Below are 17817 nucleotides of genomic sequence, written 5' to 3'. Positions count from 1 at the left end.
AAATACATGACTATACAGCACAGAATAAAGCCAGAAAGAAGACGCACTGATTAAACAGCACAAAATAACGCTAGAAAGAAAAACTCACTGATCATATAAATTACTAAACAGCACAGAATTACGCTACAAAGATGACTCAGTAATTATATAAATACATGACTAAACAGCACAGAATAGCATTAGAAAGAATAACTCACTGATGATATAAAGACATGGATAAACAACACATAATAATGCTACAAATAACTCATTGATTATAAAAATACATGGCTAAACAGCACAGAAGAACGCTAGAAAGAGGACTCAATGATTATATAAATACATGGATAAACAGCACAGAACACTAGAAAAAGAAACAACTCTTGCTGATTATATCAATACATGGCTGAACAGCATAGAATAATGCAGTAAAGAAAAACAACTCTAGAGGATTATATAAATACATGACTGAACAGCACAGAATAAAGCTTGAAAATACAACAACCCACAGATTATATAAATACATGGCTGAACAGCACATAATAATGTTAGAAAGAGAAACAACTCTATGATTATGTGAATACATGACTGAATAGCACAGAATAATGTTAGAAAGAGAAACAACTCTCTGATTATGTAAATACATGGCTGAATAGCACAGAATAAAGCCAGAAAGAAAAACAACCCACGGATTATATAAATACATGGATAAACAGCACATAATATTGCTGTAAATGAAAAAAAACACTCGCTTATATAAATACATGGCTGAACAGCAGAGAATAATGCTGTAAAGAAAAACAACTCTTGGTTACATAAATACATGGCTGAAAAACACAGAATAAAGCAAGAAAGAAAAACATCCCACAAATTATATAAATACATGGCTAAACAGAACAGAATTATGCTGTAAAGAAAAACAACTTGCTTATTATATAAATACATGGCTGAACAGCACAGAACAAGCAAGAACGGAACAACACCCACTGATTATGTAAATACATGGCTGAACAGCACAGAATAAGCAAGAAATTAACACAGCACTCACTGACTATATAAATACATGGCTAAATAGCACAGAATACGCTAGACAGACGATTTTCACTGATTATATAAATATATAGCTGAATACAGAATAATGCTTGAAAGAAAAACAACTCTGATTATATAAAAACATGGCTGAACAGCACAGAATAACACGAATGAAAAGCATTTCTCACTGGTGAAATAAAAAACATGGCTAAACAGCGCAGAAAATTGCTAAAAATAACAACTCACTGACTATAAAAATACATGGCTTAACAGCACCAAAGAAAGCTAGAAAAAGAAACAACACCCTGATTATATAAATACATGGCTAAACAGCACAGAGTAACACTAGAAAGAAAAACAGCTCACTGATTATATAAATACATGACTAACCAGCACAGAATTACTTTAGAAAGAACAAGCAATGCATTTAGTTCATGCTGCTGAAGGGTAGGTACAAGCCAACATGTTAATGTCACCTGAAAACCTCTTTTGAGCAACTTTTTGAGCTTAGAAGCTAATTCCAGGAGAGATGACTGATCATGTCCTGCAGTCCATGTGATATGAATTATGTTCGTGTTCTTTACAGAAGATAACTACATTTCTGGACGTTGATGCAGAGTAAGTACTACGCCAGTCTGCGTATTGTATCTTGTGTGATACCGCTCTCCATGCCCAGAAAGGTGCCCGCACACCTATACACCTATGTATCTTTACGTGACTCTGGCACTTACACCCGCTTACTCCTGGGGAGGCGGGCGAGGGAGGGAAGGGGTGTTCTACTGTAGGCTGAGGGCGAGATGCATATCGGAACACAGATACATGTACAGGTACAAGTAGTGGATAACAGCAGCTATAGAGAAGACTTGTGATTGGCTGTTTGGGAATGTTCCGCTGATGCTGATTGGTGCTTTCCTTGTTGCACGTACATATATTATGCTTTTGTGTGTGTGTATTTATTGTGTCACTTAGTTGATTCTGCTGGAGGGGTTTGTGCAGTGTTTAGTGATTCCTAGGAGCAACTGCACGCTCCAGTTTTAAAACTAATGGTGACAAACATGGACGTAGGTGTATGTGACGTAGGCCTTGCCTAATCTGGGCGCACATCCTCCTGGAGTAGACCTGCCTGTATGTAGAGATGCCTCTGACACTGCATATGGGGGTAAATATTCTATTTTTATGGGTGGAGTTTTTTTACACTTAATTTGTGGCCAACTCTGCCTGAGGCCCATTATATTTACACAGTGGTGTAAACACGGTTATATTCGGGCGAGGGGTGGGGTGTCGCTACCACATACCTCTGCTAATGGTTACACTCATCAGGACTCACTCACACCGCCATGGTTCATGTGTCCTGACCATGTCTAATGGTCTAGAACAGGCATGGGCAACCTGTGGCTCTCCAGGTGTTGTGAAACTACAAGTCCCAGCATGCTTTGCCAGTAGATAACCAGCAGATAGGTGGCAAGGCATGCTGGGATTGTCTCCTTTACTATGTGCCTTGGGCGTTATGTAGATGGCAAAAAATGGGGTTCACCAGGAAGAAAGTGTTTTATTCAGCACACTCGTTATGCATCATGCTCTCTCCAGGGCCGGCTTCTTATCAGCACAGCAGAGCTGTGAGACTGTGAGGGAGTAAGCCCAGGACAGAGGATTGGATACATATAGGTGAGTTGGTCTGTGAGCGCAGAGAGCTCGCCCCCAGGGCAGCGAACACGGCGAGCTAAGCCCACGCTACCATACACATTTATATGGAGTAGATGGAGCTAATAAGGTGCAGCACTCCACATTTTCTCCACGCCATGTGCCGTGTCAGCCATTTGTATGAATTAATCGTGCTGCCATCTGCATGTCAATCACATATTGTTGGCCTTGGATATGACACAGATCAGCTCTCTCTGTGCATTGGATTCCAGTGCATCAACTGAGCACTTTTGTGCCATATCCTCAAGCAATATTTATATTGCAATGTGTTTAGTAAATGTTGCAGAATGGGTCGTACATACCAGTAAGTTAATGTTGACTGAAGGTGGAAAATCGTTTTAATGGAATATTTCAGAATGTTAGGAGCATATGTTTTGGATAAGTCCAGTTTTACAGAGCGATTAGACATCATTGCTAGGAGCGTCTCAGTTACACATGAAAGTATAGATGGAAGGTATATTTATTAAACTGCAGTTTTGAAACCGTGGATATGTTGCCTATAACAACCAATCAGATTCTAGCTGTCATTTTGTAGAATGTACTAAATAAATGATAACTACAATCTGATTGGTTGCTATAGGCAACATCTCCACTTTTTCAAACCCACAGTTTAGTAAATATATCCCTGGGAGTGAGCATATAAACTTTGCAGGATATTCAACTGATAACTGTGTATCACGTAGAAATGTAAAAGATATAGAGAACATAGTGTAGGCCGGTCGATTCTCGATCCCCAACAGTGCTTGTTTTCCAGATCTCATAACGAAGTACTGGTGTTTTTGTAATAAGTCAGTGACTCTCATATATTCACATGGGCTAATTATTCATTCTCTGACAAAATATGGGAAACATGCCATGTTTAGGATGGCTGCGACAGGGTGGAGATCCACTGGTTTGGGGTTTGGTTCAATATTTGGTCATACTGTATGCACCTGCGCTGCTTTGTTTGGAGCAAGTGCAGTTAATTACCCATCCATCACTCTTCAAGATCCTGGTAGTTGGAAACAGACCCCTCAAACAGGGGAGTGTCTGCATTTGTGGGTTTGTAGATGGAAAATGTGCATGGAGGGGAGGGAAGAACAGGGCACCCTAGTGCTTCAAAAAGACTAGGCACACCCCCGGGGTGTGGCTACACCCCCACCGTGACATGGTCACGCCCCCTGTCCCGATACAACCTACCCAAATGTTGGAAGGTAGGCTTTAGTAGATGGGTCAGTTTTGTGGCTTGGAAAATTTTTGTAACATTTGTTGAAGTTGGCCGAGAATTGTGCTCTTCCACCAAGGTACAACTGGAATGTGCACAATTCGTCCCGAGAAAATTGCCCATAGCAGCCAATCAGATTCTAGCTGTCATTTTCTAGAATATACTAAATAAATGATAGATAGAATCTGATTGGCTGTGATGGACAACACCTCCACGTTTGCTTTTTAGAAGTTTTAGTAACTCTATCTGTACTTAGCAAGGCAATCCCCTACCTGCCCAGGTTCTCATCAGCAAGTGAGATCGTTTGCACACATTTTATCCCGAATGTGTGTATTTATCCTGGCTGTGGATCTAGAAAGGATTTGCCATCTCTTGTTGTTGGGGTTCACTCACCATGAAGGTCTCACATATGGTGAGCAGCAAACCAGATTTATTTGACTGTTTTTGAATATTGCAATTATGTATTCCAAAAATATAATGTAGAGAGAATTGTCATTTTTAAGTGGATTAGTCTCTTTATTTCTAGGAACACTGTTACATTTAATCTCTGCTCTTGTAGCTTTTCTATGTTCAATGTCATGTACCTGAATTATATTGCTTGTGCTTCTACAAAGTCCATTAAGTTTGAGAACTTTACAACTTACAGAACTAGCAATGTAAATACATATTAATTGGATGGAGATGTTCTGTTCAACTTCTCTGGTATTCTGAAGTCTCTCTCTCTCCCCCTACCCCCCCCCCTCCCTTTCTCTCCCCCATTCCTCTCTCTCTCTCTCTCTCCCCCTACCCCACTCCCCCCCATCCCTCTCTTTCCCCCATTCCTCTCTCTTTCCCCCATTCCTCTCTCTCTCTCTCTCTCTCTCTCTCTCCCCCCCTACCCCCTCCCCCTCTCTCTCCCCCATTCCTCTCTCTCTCTCTCTTTCTCCTCCCCTACCCATATTCCTCTCTCTCTCTCTCTCTCCTCCCCTACCCCCCCTCCCCAATTCCTCTCTCTCTCCCCCATTCCTCTCTCTCTCTCTACCCCCCACCCTCTCCCCCATTCCTCTCTCTCTCTCTCTCCCCCTACCCCACTCCCCCCCATCTCTCTCTCTCCCCCATTCCTCTCTCTCTCTCTCCCCCTACCCCCCCTCACTCTCTCTCTCCCCCATTCCCCCCTCTCTCTCTCTCTCTCCCCCTACCCCCCCTCCCTCTCTCTCCCCCATTCCTCTCTCTCTCTCTCTCCCCCTACCCCACTCCCCCCATCCCTCTCTCTCCCCCATTCCTCTCTCTCTCCCCCATTCCTCTCTCTCTCTCTCTCCCCCTACCCCCCTCCCTCTCTCTCTCCCCCATTCCTTTCTCTTTCTCTCTCTGTCTCTCTCCCCCTACCCCCCCTCCCTCTCTCTCCTCCATTCCTCTCTCTCTCTCTCTCTCTCTCTCTCTCTCCCTACCCCACTCCCCCCCATCCCTCTCTCTCCCCCATTCCTCTCTCTCTCCCCCATTCCTCTCTCTCTCTCTCTCCCCCTACCCCCCCTCCCTCTCTCTCTCCCCCATTCCTCTCTCTCTCTCTCCCCCTACCCCCCTCCCTCTCTCTCTCCCCCATTCCTCTCTCTCTCTCCCCCCCCCTACCCCCCCTCCCTCTCTCTCCCCCATTCCTCTCTCTCTCTCTCTCTCTCCCCCTACCCCACTCCCCCCCATCCCTCTCTCTCCCCCATTCCTCTCTCTCTCCCCCATTCCTCTCTCTCTCTCTCTCTCTCCCCCTACCCCCCCTCCCTCTCTCTCTCCCCCATTCCTCTCTCTCTCTCTCTCCCCCTACCCCCCCTCCCTCTCTCTCTCCCCCATTCCTCTCTCTCTCTCTCCCCCCTACCCCCCCCCCCTCCCTCTCTCTCCCCCATTCCTCTCTCTCTCTCTCTGCTGGTAATGAATCAAGATATCTGGTGACTGGACTTTGGGTGTAACATGGTGATATTTTAGGATTTATATGCTTGTTGTTGGGATAGTGGAAGTGAGTCTGATCGGTGGGGAATTGCGTAAGTACATAGCTGCTCATGAAGGGACTTGTAGTCACAACTGTTATAAAGTTAGCAGATCAAAAGACTCTGGGATGAGTATAGGGGATGGTTCGGGGAGTATAGAAGGAGGTATAAGGCATTGGGAAGAGATTTGTAAGTTAAAGTTTGTTTGTATAGTATAGGGAGCCAGTTCAAGCGAAGCAGAGGATGAACCTGGCAGCGGTATTTTTGGTTGACTCCATGGGGGGCAATTAAATTAAAGGCCTATAAGGAGAAGGTTGCAGTAGTCCAGATGGGAAAGTAAAGGTAATATCTTAAAGATTTGGAGGCCACTGGGTGAAAAATGGGCATATTCTGACATTATTATGATGCATTTCACAGGATTAGTAATTGTGGTCCTGATTCACTAAGGAACGTAAGTCCATTTATGTGGCGTATTTTGCGCATTTTAGCTCTGCGCATGCGCTAACCAAGACTTACGATGAAGAACGCAATTCATGTTCGCACATAAATGACACATACGCCTGCGTACGATTTGAAGGGTGGTACGGGGCAGGGAAGGGAGGACTAACGTAGGCAATGTACAGTAAGGGTGTGCCAAGGCCAAGCGCTCGCATCAACGTCAAATTCAATCTGTGGGCATCTCTCAGGTACGTCTTTGTCAGTCATATCATTTTCACCGGCTACGGGGCAGGTGTAAGTGTTGACGGACATGTATGCATGCTAGAATATGTGTTTGCAGTTATGAGCAACTCTAAAGAGTCATTTTATATACAGTAGACATTGAGAATATCCCCATAAATGTATTTGATATAAATAATAAAATGAAAAAAAAAAGGTTATACTATTACCAGGTGACAATAATTGAATATGTTTTACTGTGCGTACTGCTGCGACTTATTCCACATATTTATTGGACTCGTACAGCAAGTGCTCTATAGGCAGAGCGTACCTGCACCCGTATTCAACAAGAGACGCTTCTTCAGATCATCTTGTAGTTGGATACGGACGTGCGTCTTCCTAAATTACATGCATTTCAAAGAAAACTCGCAATTTACGTTGCGTGCCTTAATGAATCAGGCGACAGTAACTTCCTTTTTGGAGTGGATGAGAGGATATCCATTTAGTAATTGCAGAAAAGCAGATTGAGATTTTAGACCGTAGTAGTGGAGAGATGTGACTGAACAAACGTTTCAAACAAATAACAAAGGGATCATTGGTTTATATTCCACAATACACAGCGGAGCAGAACAGGTACAGGTTATGTCAGATATATAACCGTGTACATTTTTGCTGTGTTAATTTACAATGAGGGCCTCATGTATGTGGCACACTCAATGCGCTATGCAAAACGACTTAGTTTTCCACCGCTGTGTCTGGATAGTCCAGCGAGCGCACATCAAGGTGCGCACCTACCTCCACTCTCAGAGGACGCCTTCGCACACTTGGGTGCACCTGTAGGTGGAACAATCTCCAGAAGTGCAATATGCAAATGTAAATGTCCAATCTAGTATCATTAATTTCATTATATAAAATAAACTACTCGGTTTCCAATCTTTGCTGTTTGGCAGCCATCCAGGCACACTTACCGATCGAGGCGTATGGTGGGACCGAAGCTGGTTTTGCACAATGTAAATGACCTTCCGAGCGTGCTATGCTGTAACTAAGAAGATATATACCGCTTAGATACAACATTAAAACCACTGACAAATGAAGTGAATAACATTGATTATCTTCTTACAATGGCACCTGTCTAGGGGTGGGATATATTAGGCAGCAAGTGAACAGTAAGTTCTTGAAGTTGATGTGTTGGAAGCAGGAAAAATGGGCAAGTGTAAGGATCTCAGGATTATGGGCACCCAAGGCTCATCGATGCGCTTGGGGAGCGAAGGTTAGCCTGTCTGGTGCAATCCCACCGAAGAGCTACTGTAGCACAAATTGCTGAAAAAGTTACTGCTGGCTATGATAGAAAGGTAATAAATCGAAAGTAACCAGCGCCCGAGGACAAGATGTATAGGGTCAAGGATAGCAGCCAGGCAGAGAGAAGCCTATAATCTTATAGTACAGAATAAAGTTTATTTGATCTTTAAAGCTCTAGTGTAGAATCAAAAAGAGTAACAATAGACTACACCAGGGTTTCCCAAACCCAGTCCTCAGGGCTCCCCAACAGTGCAGGTTTTCTGGATCACATGTGACATAATTAGGACCACCTGTGGATCTGTTACAATGTGTCAGTCAGTAATGAATACACCTGTGCTCCAGCAAGGAGATATGAAAAACCTGCACTGTTGGGGAGCCCTGAGGACTGGGTTTGGGAAACCCTGGACTACACTGTGTGGTAAGTAGTAGATAATGAAAAGCGCTCACCCAGTGTTGATAATATCAATGCTTTGGACAGTCTTACACCGATGCCCACCAGTGGTTGTTGGACACAACGGGACTGAATTCCGAGCAAAGTTCGTCAGGTACCAGGATAACAGTGTCTCCTTTGTTGTCTCTTTTCGTTATACCATTTGTGTCCCAAAATATAGTATACCCATAGTGTACACTGTGTGATTATTATGGGCAACATGCAGTCTAAGTGCTCTCACCTGTGCCAAAGATAAAAAGGCTTTGGACATTTAATATACCGATGTCCGTTGGGATGTGTGATTCCACTTCTGTAAAGGAAATATATTCTCAGAAAAACACATATCAAGTTTAATTTGATATAGAAATTGATTTTATTGTCTAAAATCTAAATGTTTTAAATATTTAAAAGTTAGAAATATAACAGATTCTTAATTAAAGTATACAAATATAAAATAAACATAAAAGAATAAGACAAATGGCAATACTTCTCCACCACTACAGATACAACGCGTTTCGTAGACCTCTGTCTGCTTCTTCGGGCCAGTTTTACATTTATATTTTATTTATATCTTAAACAGCCGTGACAGGTTTGCAGGGCATCCACTTGCCATGGTGAGCGAGGATATACCTCCCAACTTCTCAGCAAACATGCCGACTGTCGGTGGTGGCAGAACACTATGCCGCCTAATGCTCAATCTGATCCCACAAATAGCAATACAATTGTTTTCAAGTACTGTGCGACCGAAATCATCCTACTTTCCGAGTTCCAAGATCATAATTCAGACCTTTTGATGAGATGACGTCTTTATGAACGTCTGTGAGCCATACACATAATGATAATTGTATAATGTCATTGGGCTAGATTTACTAAACTGCGGGTTTTGAAAAAGTGGAGATGTTGCCTATAGCAACCAATCGGATTCTAGCTGTCATTTTGTAGAATGTGCTAAATAAATGATAGCTAGAATCTGATTGGTTGCTATAGGCAACATCTCCACTTTTTCAAAACCCGCAGTTTAGTAAATATACCCCATTGAGTATAAATGTGTGGGCACTTTCAGAAGTGCGTATTGTTCAGTTTCCCTTGACAAAATGGTTGGGAATGAATGTAACAGTTCATACCTACCCCAAAGGAGCTAGTTACCAGCCTGCAGGACTTTGCTCCAGCTGGGTGACTCCAGAGACGTTAGCAAAGGCATTGCAAGAAGTGGGCACCTAGACTGGTACTAGTGCCTTTCCCTGGGTCCAGAGGTCTAGCAATGTCATGGCAGTATGGGCTAGAAATTATATGGCAGGGAGTAGTTGTCTTTTTTATGAATTGACATAAATTTTCGGTAGTGTCTATCAGAATTATTCTCGTGTGAAAGATGTTTTAAGTAAAAGGTTTTTTTAAGGCAAAAATACCAAGAAATATATCACACAAAAGTATTAAACATGGCGCTAATGGTTATTAAAATTGCAGTTCCCAGTTTTGTGAGGCTTATATTGATAATTTTATGCTGTATGTGCTCCATTGGAAGAAGCCATCTTGAAGGACATTTCAATACAGCACGTTCTTATTAGAGACCCCTTGTGTGTGTGTGTGTGTGTGTGTGTGTATGTATGTATGTATGTGTGTGTATATATATATATACATATATATGTGTTTATGTTTTTGTGTTGTTTAGTTGTTAATGTCTATACTTGGCAGTGAGATTATTTACTTCATGTGGCTGTGGGTGGTGATGAATAATCCCTACATCAGAGCAGGTCATAGTGACACACAACTGCTCGTCACAGATCCTTCACATCACCCACTCCCTCTGGTACAAGGAGCAATTTTGCATGATTTTGTAGTGACCATTTACAGATCATCTGCCCCCGATACTTACTGGATAATGTGTAAAGGAAATAACATGAGACTAATCACTGATGAATTGGACATTTGGATCTCACATTGCTTTATATTTGCAATAACACAGCACAATGAGTGGTTTTCAATTAAACGTCTCCGAGATATCCACCTGTAGAAGACACTGTAATCATTGCCGGCAGGTTGGGTTCCTTCCGTACTATGAGGGTCCTGAAAATGTCAGCTGGAAGGTTCATCTAATATAACATTTTTGGTTGACTGTGAAAAAGCATTAAAGCCGAGTGGCGTAGTGGTTAGCACTTCTGCCTCACAGCACTGGGGTCATCAGTTCAATTCCTGAACATGGCCTTATCTGTGTGGAGTTTGTATGTTCTCCCTGTGTTTGCGTGGGTTTCCCCTGGGTGCTCTGGTTTCCTCCCACACTCCAAAAACACACTGGTAGGTTAATTGGCTGCTATCAAAATTGACCCTAGTCTCTCCCTCTCTGTCTGTGTCTGTGTGTGAGTGTGTCTATATTAGGGAATTTAGACTGTAAGCTCCAATGGGGCAGGGACTGATGTGAATGAGTTCTCTGTACAGCGCTGCGGAATTAGTGGCGCTATATAAATAAATAATGATGATGAGTCAGAAAGAAACTTACAGGGTCAACTCATTTATGACACCCCAAAAATTTTGAAGGAATTCTAATACTTTGATAACAATCTCTATGATCAACCAGAATCTATGGTCTTTCCTGTGGACCTACAGAACAAAATTAATGACTAACTAGTTTCCTGCAAAAACCCCAAATTGCTGCCTGATGCAGTTAAATTTGTTAATACCCCAATAACTTAGGTAGAAACCCTGTCTACCATCCACTCAATGAAATCTGCCTCTGCTCTAGGCCTTGACGGTTTTCCCTCCCGCTACTACAGGAAAATCAGCATTAGTCTCACTTCCGGACTTCCAGATTTATTTAATTCTATTTGGGACAAAATATATTTTGGTTCAGCCTCTACAAAAGCTATGATCGCAGTGATCCATAAAGAGGACAGAGGTCCAGCAGCCCATAGGAGTTATAGAGTGTTTACCTAAAGATCTTTGCTAAAATGCTATCTAACAGACTCTGTGTGAGTCTTCCCAAATTGGTCCCCTTGGCCAAGTTGGATTTGTCCTGGGGTATCAAGCCCTGGATATCACCCGGAGAACAATCCATCTAGTCCATCAAATTAATATGGCTTTATAATGGCCCAAGACATCGAAAAAGCCTTTGATTACATTGACTGGCCCTTCGTGAGTCTTTGAGTCATTGGTCTGGAGGGAGAGTTCCTATCTGTTATTACTGCTCTCTATCTAAACCCATCAGCTTTAGTTTTAGTTAATGGTGATCCCTCACTCGTCAAGGTTGCCCACTCTCCCCTCTCACCTTATATTGGAACCCTTAGCTGCCAGAATCTGACAAAACTCTATATCCAGCATTAATGTTGGCTGCAAAGAACGTAGTATAGCTTTATATGCGGCTGATGTGTTACTCTCCATTTCTAAATCTCCCCAATGTTTTCAGAGCAATTCGTCAACTTAGTTCTCTAATTTTATAATTAATCAGCCTGTCTCTTACAATATGGACTTGTTGCCTTCAAATTTACACACTGGCCGTCTCACCATTTCCTATCATACCACTCTGGTATAACTTGGACAACTTCCCCCTGAGTTTCACTTCCAACGCATTCTCCCTTTGGTCATCGACGAGTGTCAGTTTTCTTAACTAAATAAAAGGGGAATATTTCCTACTTTTGCAGATTGAGAATCCTGTGATCTACCAATATCTACAGTCTATCAGTATGTACAAATCAGGGACTTTATCCAAACTTCTTCAGCCAGACTCTGCTAGATTGCTCATCTCCTTGAAACATCTTTGTCTTAGCAGTTTCTCGTCCAAAGACCTCATATCATTTCTATATCATTCAATGATGACATTGAGCGAAACCTCAAAAATCAATTTCTGGTTAGACATCTTTAAAGAGCAATATGTAATTGAGACTCTTTTGTTATTCTATGGTGACCATGCAATAAATTGTGTTGGATGAAACAAGAGCATTAGTACAATCTTTTCTGCCCAGCCACTGGTTAAGCCATATGGGAAAGGTTATACGTGTTACTGTTGATAGAAAGTTTTCACAGTTTTATTTATTTTAAAAACTACAGTTGAATTTTATAAATTCTTTATTTAGTGCTATCACATATACTGAGAACAGAACATTTAATGTAACCTCTGCATCTGTCATTCTCATCTGCTACTTAAAGGGGCTGTATGTGCTCCCCGTATTAATCCTGGTCCCTGCCTACAGTAGAGACCAGTGGTAGAACATTGAGAAGAAGAAGTGTTTAGTGTCATAGAGATCTGATTGGTTGTGATTTGTATTTTTGTCTATACTGCTAAATTCTCTTTCTGCTTTCCAAAGTTCTGAAGCTGATCTCTGACAATATCAGGGACCAATTGAGGGTTTACAAATCATTTAACTGCATTTATTACTTTGTAAATGATTAAGTTGCTGTACGTCATACATTCAATTAATGTTGCTGCAATCACACACTGAATTTTGGTTAAGATCCACGTCTTCAGTTCATCTCTATATACTCAAAAGAGCAGAACAGAACCCACTAGACATGATTTCTGAACCAACTTGTCTACTGTATTTGTATATAAAAGGATCATAGGCCGGTCAGTCATTGCCTCAATAAGAGGTTGGAAGAGCCTTTGGTTTCCATCCCACTCATCACAATCCCTATGCAGTCTGAGATACTCTTCGTAAGTGAGCATTCTGAACTGGACCTTAGTAAAGCAGGTGCTTCAGAAGAGGAACTTTGATTGGAGTGCTTTTGGACACTTGTGAGAAGTCACCAAACCAGGCTCTCCTGGTCCACAAGTTTTAACATTTGTGTTGTTCTTTGAACTCTTGAGTTCTCTGTATAGTTCTTGAAAAGAAGGACCACCAGCTGCCATGCTCTCTGATGAATCTTTGACCTGTTTAGTAAATTGCCTGGAATATTTGCATATTCTGGAATAAAGTTGGTTCTATCCAGCAAAGCATTTTTTTAATTGGGTACAACAGAAGTTGTTTGTGGGTTCTTCTTGAAGACACAACTTTCCACCGTGTTGGTGTTGGCAACGACCCCGACTGCTTTCACTCTGATATTTTGCTGAAGGAATAGTTGTGTATATGAGCAGTTTCCAACTCTGGTCTGCCAGACAGATTACTTTTGATTATTTTACCTTAAATATGGATTGCCCAAAGCTGACATCCTTTACAAGTTGACTTACATAGGGGTTAAAAGTGAGAATTCCTGGTTCAAGTTATTATTCTGCTCTATACCATAGAAACACTTGTGGACATGATCCTGTTGCTCATGTGGCTCTGCAGCTATGACTAAAGCGTTGTTAGTATAAAGGAAGGTAGATCTTTGATCTTCAGTAACTTCATTACTGCGTATTTTTATTTTTTTTACAAGGTTTTGTTATCTTAAAGTAAAGTACGCCTGACTTCAATAGTTTTTGGAGCCTTATCGGCTATGTTCCTCAAAACTTCCATGTCTCTCTTTTCTTTTGTGGCAGGGAGGAAATATTTTTAAACTTTGGTGAAAATGCTGTTGAGCCAAAAACAGCTTTCTACCTCTTACTACCATTGACATTCTTCAATATCACAAAGACAGAATCTTGTAGCTCCAAACAACCACTGGTCTTCACAAAGCACTTTTTCAGAACAGTATACTGTTTTCCTTCAATAAGTTACTTAAGTGACATCTCTCCATCCACATGGAGGTCTAATCTTAAGCTTGGTATACCGTCTCTTTTCTGACCTTGTGTACTGGAAAACATAGAGTCTGCTTTTGAACTCTGGTAGAGTTTACTCTCGATCAACAAGTAGACAGTCTCACGTGTCACAAATTGTGACTGGCTACAGGTCACACACCATTGTACCTTGAGAACTGCTGGGATACTTTTTTTAAAGACTCTATTTAGTTAGAGATCAGCATATGACAAAATTAGTTAGAATTTTGCAAACTGTAGCTTGTCAGTTAGCATACAACTATGGAGGAAATACCACATTTAGACACATCCCAAAGCCATACACCAGTACCATCTAAGGAAGTTGACTTTGTCATTCCATTTTTGGTCTATAAAAAAGGCAAAAAGGATAATAAGGGGTCAGAAAAGGGTATGGAAGAGTGGGCGGATCTCTTGCAATCATAAAGTCACATTGACAATAGTAGGTGTATATTGAAATACGAAGCCCAAGACACCTTATTAAAAGATTTTGAAGCAGATACCTGGTCAACAATTAGGGAATGGATCTCGAAAACCTCTATCTCCTCCCTTGTGCTAGAAAACACTTACAAAGTCTACTTTAGGTGGTACCTGGTCCTGACAAGGCTGAAAACGATAGACGGAACCACATCTGTTTTTTAGTTGGCGGGGATGCGGTGAACGGGGGAATTTCCTTAATTTCTGGTGGTCCTGCCCAAAAATTGCTCACTTTTGAGATGACGTGGCTGCCTTACTCAGGTTACACAGGTTCAGATCTCTAATGTCCCTGGTCCTTTCTTCTGGGCTCTCCATTAGAGGCTCTTGACAAGCACGCAGAGAAGCTGTCCATACAAAGCCTTAATGCAGCCAAGTGCCTGGTGGCTAAGAATTGGAAAATAACAGACCCCCCTTTCAGACAACACCTCCTATTTAAAATTTGGTTCTTGGCATCAATGGAATTTTTTTTGAATTTGAACAATAAATCTCATAAATTCTCCCAAATCTGGGACGATTGGTTTATATACAACAGTTTATACAGTTCACATGATACCAACGGATATTTCATCCCTCTTCTTATAACTTGTTATATTTGATGTTCTATGTTGATTTCGGTTCCCTTAATAGAAGATCATTGGCCGCTGGTATTGTGTTATTACTTTTGCACATTTCGGGCCAGCTAAGTGTATGTGTATTCTGCTTGTTTTCTTTTAGTTCGTTTTCTACACGTATTTCTGTGTATTGGCTCGTGCTGTCACACAGTCCCTGCCACTTCTATACAATGTCACCTATTCTGGTCTATTTTGATTCTTGCTGGTACAATGTGTGATGGTACTTTATAAATAAAGTTATAAAAAAAAAAATAGATTTTGAAGCATTGCGGAGAACTGATTGTATGGTTGGAACAGAGGATTATTTCCAATCCACTGTAATTTGGCATGTAGCTGCCGAGACTATATATTCAAATAGTTTGTTCTGGCGGCTTGGGGCACTGAATGACGATGCCTCCAAATGTGTATAAAACAGCCCTCTGCTGGATAGCCCCTACAACATCTACTTGATATATCAGGGGAGATTTTATTCAATCTTGTGGATATCAAGTACCATTAATAAAGGAGTTAATATGCATTCTCCTTTATCCTCGCATATGATCATAGGCAAACCGAGGGGGTTAGGGGGTTTCCTAGTGCCTGAAACCCCCCTCCAAGCCTGGGGCACTGTATAATTGAGGTGGCTGGACCCTGTCCCCGCTTCACACGGCTCTGCTTGAAAAGGGAGAGCTGCATGCACCTAACAGTAGTGCACGTAGCATTGCCCATGTATATTATAGGGATAGGAAGAGTTGGAGAGCAGCCAAGCACTGTCTAATATTATAGCCACGCCCCCATGCATGCTGATCACACCCACTGGTGGCGTGGTGTGGAAACCCCCTCTCTACAAATCCTGCATTTGCCCCTGATGATGGCGCTACAGGCCGTGTTATCTCTTTTGTTTCCATCCTGTCCTTGGGATACTTTTTTATGGTGAACTTCCAAGTCGTCTACAGCAGTATTGTCTTCTGAAGGCACTGGACTGTAGAGCATCCATGTCCTAAGGTGCAGGATGAGGTTAAATTACTTTTATTATACATGAAAAAATCCATAATCTAGTTCAAAAAAAGTATTAATCCATGTTGTAAGAACAGAAACATGGAAAACAGACTTTTTGGGCAGACTTGTTTTACCCTGAAGGGCATGGTTTACATAAAACATGCATCTTCATTCAGAACATTACATCCCTAGGAGAAGAACTATGTAAGAACATCATGAGTGCCATCAACCATTACACATTGTTGTCAGATAGCGCCCCCTTTGTGCACCGAGAAAGTTGAATATTTGGTGTGCTGCAGTTCCTGGTTACCTGTACCAGTCCACAAACTTAAGGCTGATTTAGGGCAAGAATTTGGGTTACGAGGACTAAGTACAAACAACACAGCACCAGGAAGGCTTGTTTGAAATTGGTAACACCATTCACTTTCCCACTTCTAGAGTCATTGGTATGGCAACTGGTCCCATAGATGAGCTTCTGAAGTTCCAGGTAGTATGATGAATTGCATGCAGCGCTAGTAAAGCCCTGTTCATTATATGCCTTCTAAGGGGACAGTTGCTGCATGAGAACGATGCAGGTGGGTTCTCACTAGAGGAGATACAGCCTGTCCCTGGTCGGTAGGGCCAATTTATATTTCTCAGTTGTGGGCGTTGCCTGTCCTATACCTAAAGGGAGAGGATTAGCTATTGGTAACCTCCGTCACAGTCTTGTACATACGTATTAATGAAAAGTAATGGCCACGGCTGTGCAGCAAGCTAGGAGGTAGGTGCTTCTCTAACAGAGCAGAAACAGAGTGATTGACAGCTTGACAGACTTGCTGTGCAGAAATGCTCTGTTCATATTGGTTGAACCGTGCATAGGGGCAGGGCCAGTGATGTCACATTTGAATCAAAGGCCTGCGGCATCAGCTTTTTGACCTGTATGAGATGCTATCAGGACACTATCCTAAAGATGTGTGAGGGGCTTTAACTGTCTAATGGAGTGCAGAGGTCATAGTGGGAGGTACAGTATACTGTAGCGGAATGTTAGTGTAATACTGTACACAGTATTTTGCCTTCATGGTTTAAACCTGGAAATTTAAATTTTGGGGTTTAGTTGTCCTTTAATTGTAGAGCCATAGGTACTTTCACATAGATTGCTAAAATGGTATTTTGTCACTGAGAGAAATATTAGACTCATTCACCAAAATGGTCTTTCATTGAACAGCCTGATTCCTTACCAATCTGCTATAAATATTGCATCCATAGTACAACTATCCTCCCACCAACTCCGCATCCATAGTACAACTATCCTCCCACCAACTCCGCATCCATAGTACAACTATCCTTCCGCCAACTCTACTCTCTGCAAATCTCTACATTGCACACAATAAAATTCAAAATAATAGTTTTCATTCATAAAGCCCTGAGCAATACTGCAAGAATGTTCTTACAACACTTGGGCTGGGTCACTGGGCTACCTACCTTTTTTTTCCTTTAAAATGTTCCTAATTAGGCGGCTGAGTCAAGTCTTTCCCCCCACCCCGGGCTAAAAATTGCCAACCCTCCCCTGCTCCCAGGTCTCCTCGCCTTTAAAAGTCTCCTGTCACCTACACACAGTAGTGCTCATTGTGGGCCTGTTTCGGCAAGGAACGCAATTTTTTTTAAAAAAGCGCGACAGAAATCGCATGCATATCACTATATACTGTGCTGTGATTGACTTTATAATGCTCTATGAAGTCATACAATTGCAGTTCTGCATTGTTTGTATGTTTAAGCGATGGTCCACAAGTGCCCACCCCACCTTTCACCTGTGATGCCTGCTCCTTCCTGGTTTATGACCCGTCAGTCCTTCAGTCCTT

At 41.9% G+C, this 17817-nt stretch overlaps 2 protein-coding genes across 9 annotated transcripts in view; one reads left to right on the top strand and one right to left on the bottom strand.

The window, feature by feature from the left end:
* Positions 1–17817, bottom strand: part of LOC142101950 (uncharacterized) — a 389962-nt gene that overhangs the window by 58423 nt on the left and 313722 nt on the right. The window lies entirely within an intron of this gene.
* Positions 1–17817, top strand: part of SYNGAP1 (synaptic Ras GTPase activating protein 1) — a 158411-nt gene that overhangs the window by 4069 nt on the left and 136525 nt on the right. The window lies entirely within an intron of this gene.

This window comes from Mixophyes fleayi, chromosome 9 (genome assembly GCF_038048845.1).
Source record: "Mixophyes fleayi isolate aMixFle1 chromosome 9, aMixFle1.hap1, whole genome shotgun sequence".
Taxonomy (NCBI): Eukaryota; Metazoa; Chordata; class Amphibia; order Anura; family Limnodynastidae; genus Mixophyes; species Mixophyes fleayi.
Note: the sequence above shows the minus strand (reverse complement) of the source record. Positions and strands in the feature narration are given on the sequence as shown.